Source organism: Callospermophilus lateralis, chromosome 18 (genome assembly GCF_048772815.1).
Source record: "Callospermophilus lateralis isolate mCalLat2 chromosome 18, mCalLat2.hap1, whole genome shotgun sequence".
Lineage (NCBI taxonomy): Eukaryota > Metazoa > Chordata > Mammalia > Rodentia > Sciuridae > Callospermophilus > Callospermophilus lateralis.
In genome coordinates, this window is record NC_135322.1 from 55,356,887 (window position 1) to 55,368,021 (window position 11,135).

The following is an 11,135-nucleotide window of genomic DNA, read 5'->3' on the forward strand; positions in this document are numbered from 1 at the left end:
GGATGTGGAAAGAAATTGCTGGGAGGAAATCATTCTTGGTAGGAGCCCAGGGACAAGCCCAGAGAAGTTGCCGTGTGAGAGGTCAGGTAAGGTGGCGTTGCAACAATGAAGAAACCCAGTGTGGTATGGTGACCAGAAGTCCCTTGCCCATGAGGCCCACGTGTGGGAGGCAATGCACAGGGACACAGGTGTGCACAAATGAGGACATGAGTGTCCTGCCACAGGTGGAGGGCATGCTGCCTGGGAAGGGCTGGGGACAGAAGATGGGTTGGGACCTTCAATCATGGACAGTAACTAGTCACAGATAGTAATTCTTCAAGATGCTCCCTGTAATTCACGTGGGATTCTCTCTCCCAGCCAATTGAGTCTGGCCTGATCCTCTCCATATTTTTTGCTTAGGATCTTTGCCTCAGTCTACCCCCATGTGATCCAAGGTCCTCCAGAAACCCTAAATGGACCCACAGAGCCCTAAGAAGTTTTGAAGTCTTTAGTATTAGTCAGGGCTGGGCCTGGTGACTCACACCTGTAATCCCAGCGATTTAGGAGGCTGAATTAGGAGGATCACAAATTCCAGGCTACCCTGGGAAACTCGGGGAGATCCTGTCTCAAAATAAAATTTTAAAAGGGCTAGGATGTAGCTCATTGGTAGAGGCACTTTCTAGCATGCAAAAGGCCCTAGCATCACCAAAAAGAGAGAGAGAGAGAGAGAGTATTGATTAGGGTCCATTGGGTGTAGGGGAGGAAGCAACCACACATTTAAACAGAAGTAGTTAATGCAGGGAACTAACTAGGTACTGGAGGAAAGAAGACATAAAAGGAAAACAAACATAACATTGACAGTGTAACTCAGGAAGTAACTTCCACCCCAAGGGCTGGAGATCAAAGAAAGGCGTGGATTTGTAAGAACATCAGAGCTTATGGGAAGGGTTCTGGGAGCTATAGCTCAGACTTCTGAGAAGAGTGCACTGCTAGTTGTTGTTGGTGTCTTGGAAGGAAGATAGATGGGTCCTCCAGAGCCAAAGCCCATATATCCATCCATTTTTATTTGCTATAACAAAATACTTGAAGCAGGCTAACTATATAAAGAAAAGAGGTTTGAGGCTGGGGTTGTGGCTCAGCGGTAGAGCGCTCGCCTCACACATGCGGGACCCTGGGTTCGATCCTCAGCACCACATAAAAATAAATAAGTGAAATAAAGATAATGTGTCCAACTAAGACTAAAAAATAAGTATTAAAAAAATAACTTTATTATTTTTTTAAAAAAAAAGAAAGAAAAGAAAAGAGGTTTATTTCACTCACAGTTCAGGAGAGTTAAAGGCAAGATGCCAGCATCAGCTCAGCTCTGGTGAGAACCTCATGGTCAATGGCCTCACAACAGAAGGAGCACATGTGAAGGAAAAAGGTATTCATTCTTCCTTCTCTCCTCTCCCTTGAGCTTCAGATTTCTATCATGGTCTAATAATTCTCCCAGATTATTCTAGCTCCCTATATCACCTTACATAGGTCTTTCCTCTTATTTTCTTTGGTCAGGTGCCTGAATTTATGAATAAGCAATAAAAATGCCTCTGGGAGCATTTGAGTGTCTCCGCATTATTGGCGCAAACTCACAGAGTGGTCAGCACCTGCCACAATGCCCTTATGCAGAAGGAATCTCACATGTCCATTTCCCAGATTCCTGCCGGGAGCCAATAGGTCGAAGCCTAATAGAAGCTGCCCCAGATTCTGTTTGAAACTGCACAGCCAATCTGCAAAAGGCCCTTAAAGTACAAGGGAGGGAGAGCCGAATCCTCCAACCAGAATTTTTTCACTGGCTGCTCTGTGACCCAAGGATGTAAAAGGACCATATTTACCTGTCAGGGACGCAATTTGACTTGACAACCTTTGTCATGCCCAACTTCTAAAAGGTGCCTCCATGACTTAAGAGGCCACAGACCGTCGTTAGTGAAGGTGCAGAAAAGATGACTGTCACAGCCAATCTCTCTCTGGTCCTGCGGGAGGCCGGTGGCAGGAGGGTGCCTCTCTCCTTCACTGCCTGGCGTCTCATGCTTCCATTTGCAATCTCGGGATGTTCCTTGGCCACAGTGGGGCCTCCATAATGGACATCCATATGGAGGCTCTCAGTTACCGGAGGCTTCTGTGATCCTGCCATCCCAGCTCCGCGAAACCCAACACATAGATATAGCCACAGCACTCAGGGCTTGGTGAGGAGGGTGCAGGAATGAGTGGATGTGATCGGCCAATGGAGGGTGGGCTGCCACTTGTGGGGGAGTGCTGGACTGAAGAGAATGTGAGCACGAGGCCTGGCCTCACCCCTGGGAGGCCACCACCCTGGTCCTGTCCCCAGCTCCAGTGAGGGACGGCGGCTTTTATACTGACAAGCAATGCATTGCGTACCCCAACACAGGATGGAGGAGGAAGCCCAGCGGAATGATCTGGAGTCTCTTCCCATCTCTGTGCCCTGCTAAGATGCCCTGAGTCAGAAACTTTAGCCCGCAGGACCCCTCTTTCTCTCCCCCGAGAGGTCTCATAGCTGTCATCTTGGGGAGCATGGAGAAGAGCAGGGAGGAGGCATGGCGGGGCTCGTTCTGCAGCTTTTCCTGTGGCTCTAGTGAGTGTGCTGAATCCTGGAACACTCCGGAAGCCAACAGGGAGCTGAGTCCAGGACCCGCAGGGGGAGTCATGAGGGGTGAAGGGCAGAGGCTTCCCAGGGGTCCAATAATACACCAGACCTGACTAGTGGAATCAGATGGGGTAACCAGCAGTGCAATCTAAACTGTCAGCAGCTTGGTTGAGGTGGCAAAGCAGAGGTGTGTCCCCCTCCCCACATGTCCATACAGAACCATGTTTGTCCAGGGAGGAGAAATGAGGAACGGAAGATACCTGATTCCTCCCCAAGCTCGGATGGTCTGTCTGTCTTCTCTAGCAAGGTGGTGCTGCAGCCAGGCAGAGGGCTGCGGGAAACTCTTTCTGCCTCTCATCATGGCACCCATTACTCAGAACTCCTCTGCAGCTTAATTAATTAATTGATTCTGATTTTGGTACCAGAGATTGAACCCAGGGGTGCTTAACTACCGAACAACATCCCTAGCCCTTTTTGAAACAGAGTTTCATGAAGTTGCTTAGGGCCTCACTAAGTTGCTGAGGCTGGCCTCAAACTTGTAACCCTCCTGTCTCAGCCTCCAGAGCTCTTAGGATCACAGACATGCACCACTGTGCTGCAGCTTAATTTAAAAATTCACTTAACCTGGACAGTTGACATTCTTGTTTGGTGTTCTTCCCATCTAGACCTTTTCTTGGTCAGTGCTGGTCAACTCCAGTGGGCACAGCATGGTGAACAAGGTCCCTGAGCCACTTTGCTCTTCTCTGTCCATCTTTCTGATGGTGGCACCTTCCTCTGTCCAGTTCTCCTATGTTGTCAGGCCAGGCCCTTGTGTGAACGTGGCAAGGTCCAGTTGCCATGGCTGGGCATCTGCAGCAGCTAGTACTGCTGGTACTGCTTGGCCCAATTGAGAGAGTGGTATTATTTATTTTCCTCCGTCTCTCTTTCTCTCACCTGCCATCCAAACAAGTCAACAGGAATCTCAATTTAGTTTGAATTCCATGCCCAGTACAGAAGGCAGGGATACAGGAAGAATGAATCCTCAGCAGAAATCAGTTTTCTCCCCAGGTCTACTGGGAAGATAAGTGTCATTTGGGACAATTTACATAAATCCTTCAAAATTACTCACGATGTAACTGTGCACTTGAGCCCATGAGCTCAAGACCGACCTGGGCTAAGTGGTGAGACCTAGTCTCAAAAATAAACAGCAAGGGCTGGGGTCGTGGCTCAGCGGTAGAGCACTTGCCTAGCATGTGTGAGGCCCTGGGTTTGATTCTCAGCACTGCATATAAATAAATAAATAAAAGTCTATCAACAACTAATAAAAATATTTTTAAAAAATAAATATTTTTTATTTATTTTTTTGTTTATTGCAACAACAACAACAAAAAGAAAAAGCTCACAAAGTTATACATGCTGTCAGGCAGCAAGAGCTCTGACCCTAAATTATCAAGGCTGTCTGAGAATTAAAAGAAGGATGTAATTAGAGGCCCAGGGAAAGGCCTCCAAGGAACAACTTCAAGAGAACAAGTCCTGGGTCACATTCCTGTCTAGACCAGCTCACCCAGGGACATCGCTGGGCCTTCTCATTTGGCCTGAAGGTACATCGCAGCAAGAGGAAGCAGAAAGAAAAGTCAAGAAATGAGGGACCCAAGCAGCCTTCATTATCTTCTCTGCTACGGGGCTGGGAGCCACTTCTGATACCCGACATTACGTTTGTATCTCCTTCACCCGGGTCCACCAATTATTGTTTGTTTTATTATTCCCTCTCTAGTTGTTTATGTCCATAAAATTATATGTCATGTATGCAATGTAGATAATTATATGTGACCCTGTGTACGCATATCTGAATGTGTGTATATGTACACACAGACACATGTTTCCCCACCAAAACACACGTTGAAACTGAATCTCCCTTGTGAGGTGTCCAAAGGTGGAGGAGTTGGGACCTTTAAGAGACGACTGGGTCGTGAGGGCTTTGCCCTGGAGGACAGATCAATCCACTCGTGGATTAGTGGATTAGTGTGGGTGACTTTACTATAAGCAAGCTCTCTCTAGCATGCTTGCTCTCTCTCCGTGGGATGCCCTGGGCCGCCTCAGGACTCTGCAGAGTTCCCACCAGCAAGAAGGCCCTCGCCAGACGTGGACCCTGGATTTGGGTTTTTATTTTTCCCCATGGTTTTTCCTCTTTTAGGGAGAAGAAAGTCAACTGATTATCCTACGAACAGGCCAATCTAGGAGAGGTCAGGAAGGAAGTGGAGGAAGGGAGAAGAGCTGTGAGGGAGAAGGAGACAGGACGGCGACGGAGGCGAGAAGACTAACTCCTGACGGATGAGGGCAGCCCCACGTCTTTGCACCTGGGAGACTCACACTTGGCTTCTAAGCCCTTCCTGGCTGCCACCGTGGACCTTCCATTAATGGTACAGGACAAAACATTCTGGCCTGGGGTCCAAGTCTGGGTTCACTTCCAGGGACTCCTCTCCAGCAAGGTCTGCAGAAATGAGGAGCAGCCGATCTTCTAGAAGTTCCCTGGTGGGAGGGGGCTGAGCTCCAGGAGTCCCCCCCCCACTCCTCCAGGTGCGTGGAGCTCACTTCTGAGGCGTATAGGGAGAGGCTGTGTCCTTCCACGTCTCTCAGTCTCTGGAGAATGGAGGGAACCTTGAGAGTGAATTAATCAACATTTGCCTGCTGTGCCCTGGTGACAGCATGGACAAGGGCTGAATATTAAATCTTTACACTAATTCCCTCATCCACCCCCACCAGCTGACTGCTCATCCTGGTGCCCTCACCAGTAGCTGGCATCCCACGGCCAGCAGCTCCCTGTCTCACCGCCCCAAACCCCCAGGCATCACTGCCTGCTGGGCATCCGCAGGGGCACACGTCCAGGAAGTCAAGCTGAGTGCTCCCGTCTCACCAGACCCTGCAATGTCCCCACCGCAGAAGCCCTGAGAGATTTTTCCATGCTCTCCACCTGTTCCTTTCATCCCAAGCTGATTTCCCTAAGAGGCCTCCTCTACTCTGTGGGTTCACACAGAGGAGAACCGTCTGCCCTTATGCCGTTGACTTCCTGCCTCAAGATGGAGTCTCGCTGCATCTTGATGCCTTAGCTCTAACGTAATCTCTCTCCACCTTGGAGACCAGGGAGGGTGTGGAGTGGGGATGGCCAGGAGGGGACAGGTGGGACGGTACCAGTACTGCCTAGGGCTTCCATGATTAGGCCGTCCCTGTGCAGCCTTGGGGAGAAGACACCGACAGGACTGGAGCTCACGGGTTTCCCTGACGTGTGAAGGAGCAAGCCTGTTGGTGACCTGCCCAGCTTCCCTATGTGGCGCCAGCAGGCCTTGTCCTCCAGCACCTGGGATGCTGGCCACCCACCTCCCACCTGGAACTCACATCTGAGAAGTATGGAAATGGGTTCCTTTCACATTTCTCAGTCTTTCAGAATGGAGAGAATGTGGGTCACACCCACAACCTCGGTCCTTGGCGGCCTACTTTGCCTGGGCTCTGTTGCCTTTGGGGGCAGCCTGTGGCCAATGACTAATGGAGGTAGAAGTGTAGGAGCCCAGCCCTTCGCTTGAGGCCTTGGGGCAGGCAGGACAGGGACATCCTCAGTGTTCAGCTGCCACTCCAGAGCTCCCCAGGGTTGGCTGGGGTCAGACATGTCCTGAGCCTTATCTCTGCTTGGAATTTCCCTGCCCTAGTCTCCCCCTCTTATTGTCTTACAAGTTTCTCCCTCAACAAATCACATCAGCAAGAACCATTGCTTCTGGTGGTTCTGGAAAACCCAACCTAAAACAGCATCCCACCCAATACCAGTTCCCTAAACTGTTCCATGAGAAACAAGGTTCAGGGCCAAGAATGTTTGAGCAGTGTTGCCGAGTTCGTTCTTCTCCTTCAAAATGCATGTTGAAAATATATGAAAAAATGTTCAACATTTCTACAATTAGAGAAATGAAAATCAAAACTATTCACCTCACTCCAGTCAGAATGGCAATTATTGAGAACACAAGCAACAATAAATGTTGGTGAGGATATGGGGGGGGGAAGCACACTCTTACTTTGCTGTTGGGACTACAAAATGGTGCAACCATTAAGGAAAGCACTATGGAGATTCCTCAGAAAACTTGGAATGGAACCATTCTTTGATCCAGTTATCCCACTCCTAGGTTTATTCCCAAAGGTCTTAAAATCAGCATACCACAATGACACAGCCACATCAATGTTTATAGCAGCTCAACTCACAATAGCTAAACTATGGAACCAAACTAGGTGTCCTTCAGCAGATGAATGGATAGAGAAATTGTGGTATAGATACACAATGGAATATTATTCAGCCTTAAAGAAGAATGAAATGATGGCATTTGCCAGTAAATGGATAGACCTGGAGAATATCATGGTAAGTGAAATAAGCCAATCCCCCCAAACCAAAAGTCAAATGTTTTCCCTGATATGCTGCTGATAATTCACAATAAGTCAGGAAGGGGACCAGGGAAGAATGGAGTTACTTGAGATTAGGTAGAGGGGAGTGAAGGGAAGGGAGGGGTAATGGCGTAGGAAAGTAGAAAGTAGAATGAATGGGACATTGTTACCCTATGTTCATACATGACTACAAGACCAGTGAGATTCTACATCATGTACAACCAGATGAATGAGAAATTGTACTCCATTTATGTATAATGTGTCAAAGTACATTCTACTGTCATGTATAATTAATTAGAACAAATTTTAAAAATGCATGTTGAAGGTGTAGAGCAATCCTCTAATAAAGAAACCTGTTTAAGTTTGGTCTAGACTATCAATCTCAGAAACTCAAAAAGACTCATCTCATGCCAGGAGTGGTGGCGCACACCTGTAATCCCAGTGGCTCAGGAGGCTTAGACAGGAGGATTGTGAGTTGTGGCAAGGCACAAAGCAACTCAGTGAGACCCTGTCTCTAAATAAAATACAAAAAATAGGGCTGGGGATGTGGCTCAGTGGCCAAGTGCCCCTAAGTTCAATCCCCAGTACCTGCCCCCACCCAAAAGAGGACCCATCTAAGCAATGTACCCCCAAGGAGCCAGACAGGCTCAAAGGCAAGTGGGTAGTGGGATGGGAAAATAGCAGTTGGGCAGAATCATTGATCTAGAATATTCTAAGACTAGATCTATTCTGAGGCCAGCTTGAGGGTTTGGGTTCAGTTTGTTTGGGGATTAGAGAGACAGTTTGTTCTGTGACTGACCTGTAACCCTGGGGTTACAGGTTCCAACCCTGAACTCAAGTGCAGAGGCTAGAACCAGCCCCATCCTAGGGTGTGGGCACAGAGGCACACTGTTTCTCTGGCCTTGCTGAATTTGATGACCCACAGTCACGAGTCCCCTGGATCTAGGTCTGGTCAAGAATCTTACCAGCTGGTCGCCTCTCCTCCTTTCTCTGTCATGTGGGAAGAATATGGTTTGACTGGAAAAATCTTCTAGCTCTCTTTTTTCTTCCTGTTTTTCACATTTTTTATTAAGGGCCATAAAGAAGGGCCTTCTCCCTATGATCTGGTGCTTGCAGTTTTTTTCAACCACTCAAGGAGGGGCTCTGGGGACCTGGGGGCTGCTGGGCACTGTGGGAACATTCCCTTGATCTCAGACAGGCCCTGGATGGTTGTGGGGTGGGGCCTGGCTGACGCCGATCGCACACTTGGTATAGGGGCTGAGTGGGGGAGTGGGGGCCAAATTTTAGTTTTTAGGGTTTTTTTTTTTTTTGTACTGGGGATTGAACCCAGGGGTGCTCTATCACTAAGGTATACCCTGACCCTTTTTTCTATTTTGAGACAGAGTCTGACTAAGTTTGGCCTTGAACTTTAAGTTTGGTCTAGACTATCAATCTCAGAAACTCAAAAAGACTCATCTGGAGTGGTGGTGTACACCTGTAATCCCAGCGGCTCAGTTTCCCCAGTTGCTGGAATCATCGGTGTGTGCCAACACTCCCAGCTTATAGTTTTGGTCATATTGAGTCTTTGAGATCTGGTGTGTCTTGTACCATCTCAATTCATACCAGCCCTATTTCAAGTGCTCAGAGGACTCATGCTGTCTTTTCCTTAATTAAAGAAGTTCCAAAGCCAAATTCAGTTTAGGAGACCAATTTGTCATAATCCAACTTTTCGATTCTCTGCTGTAAGAAAGCGTGGGGGAGATGACCCTGAATGAACACAGTGGCTTGGCAGGTTCACAGTGGTGGGGACAAAGTGGTATCAACACAAGCATGGTGGATACGTTGAGTGGTGGCTTCAGTGTGTATGGACATCCAGATAGTTCTTACTTGTCAATTATACCTCAGCATAGCTGGACAAAATCAACTCTACTTAAGGTCATACAATCATATAGGAAACCCATTTCAACAAACCAGCTTTTATGTAACCAATACTCGAATGGTCTCCAGATGTGACTTGAATGTAGGTTCTAGGAAGAAATAGGATTAAAAGATACTGGATCAGAATACCAGTCTGTGTTGACAGATGCACTCACACAAGGAACTTGAATCATCCTGGTTTTGTAAGAATTAGGTGACTGATTGCCCGAGGCCATCTTGGCAGATGCCTAACCCAGAAGAGGAAGTAGGAGAGGAATTTATGGTGAGACAGGAAGGCTGCATCAACCTGAGAGGGCTTCTCATGTGGACACCAGAGCTTTGTATACTTGAGAAGACTTGTGGTACAGACATGAGTACCCCAGGGGATCAGGAGTGTGGGCAGAGCAGGCTTGGTGCCCCTCAGGAAACATGTCTCTCGCTCCCTGCAGGCTGTATATACACAAGACAACTTGGGGTGTGGATATGGAAGTTTGTGTGGGACCCTGAAGGTGTGGACATGGAAGGCTGTGTGCACTTAGGGGGTCCGTGGTATGGACATTTATGGTGGGTGTGCCTGAGGGGACTTGGCCTGTGGACATAGAAGATGGTGTGCATTAGGAAAGGACTTGTGGTGTAGACAGAGATGCCTGTGTATCCCTGAGGGGACTCTCGGTGTGGAGGTAAAAAGGCTGTGTGTCCCTAAATGGACTGTGGTGTTAAAGTAGAAGGCTGTGTATATGTGTGGTTTGAATTGTGGTGTGGACATGGCAAACTGTGTGCTCCTGAGGGGACTTGTGGTGTAGACCGAGGACATAGAAGACTGCATAATGCTGAGGGTACCAGGACTTGGAATTTGAAGAAGTAAAGTTGTGTGAGCATGGGTGGGTTTCCAACGTGAATATCAGAGCTTATGGATGTGTATAAGGACATTTGTGACAGACAATGGAGATTTGAGAGGGACTGTGATGAGCACACCAAAGTGTGTAGACCCAAGAAAACTTGTGGAACGGGGCTAGAAGGCTATTTGTACCTAAGACATATGGTGTGGACATAGAAGGCCGTTATAAAGTGTAATAATTCAGTACATGTGTAATGTGTGATGGTCAAATCAGGGCAATTAGGAAATTTTCATTTCCTCAAATATTTGTCATGTGTATGTAGTTGTGGGGTGGGGCCTGGCAGATGCTGGGAAACTTCAGACTCTTATCTACTTATTTTGAAATACATCATAAATTATCATAGACTACAAATTGTTGTTACCTACCATGCTTGGGCTGTCTCCACCTCTGGAGATGGCCTACATGATTCCTTGACTATGTATCTACTTTCCTGAATAAATCTCTGTCTTATGCCTTTAAAGAAAGAAAGAGATTCCAACAACTAATTCCTCCTTCCTAACTGTATGTTGGTACCATTATTTTAAAAATTATGTGAGGGGCTGGGGCTGGGGCTCAGTGGTAGGGCGCTCTCCTAGCACATGTGAGGCACTAGGTTTAATCCTCAGCACCACATAAAAATAAATAAATAAAATAAAGATATTGTGTCCAACCACAACTAAAAAAAAATATTTTTTAAAAAATTATGTGAGGTGATGGATGTGTTCATTGGCTGACTGAGTCATTCACTTAGATGATTGCATTCAGTCATTTCAGTAGCCCTGTGAACACACAGTATTACGAAGCTCACTTTCCACATGAGGCAACTAAGGATTAGAAATGTTAGGCAACCAGCCCAACATCACACAACTATGGTGTAAAGGAGTTAAGCTAGGGAGACTTAGGCAAAGCTGCCCTCATGATCTCCCTGAATCCCCAGGCCCACTGGTAAAGCAGCTTCTTATTTTATCTTTTTGAAAAATAAGCCTACTTGTCCACTCTTTCAGACTGCATTAGTAAAGATTTAGTGCTACATGTACATTCATTTTGACCAACAGAATCCTCACCACCATCACTGACTGCTTGAAATAATATGAAGAAATAGGTTGTGAGCTCAGTTTCACTTACCTTTTGTTAGGAATAAAAGGCCATAACTTACTTCCCTATTGAGTTTAATTTATGATTTCCAGTTATGCAGGTTGTTAATTTGCAGGCAGAGTTCAGAACAGGAAATGTTTGTTTTGACTCCTATCTGTTTTGCAATGTGATTTAAATTATTCTTACAGAGGCTAAAATCTGCCAAACCTCATTGCCTGCAGCAGCCTGCAGGACATCACACAAAAAGT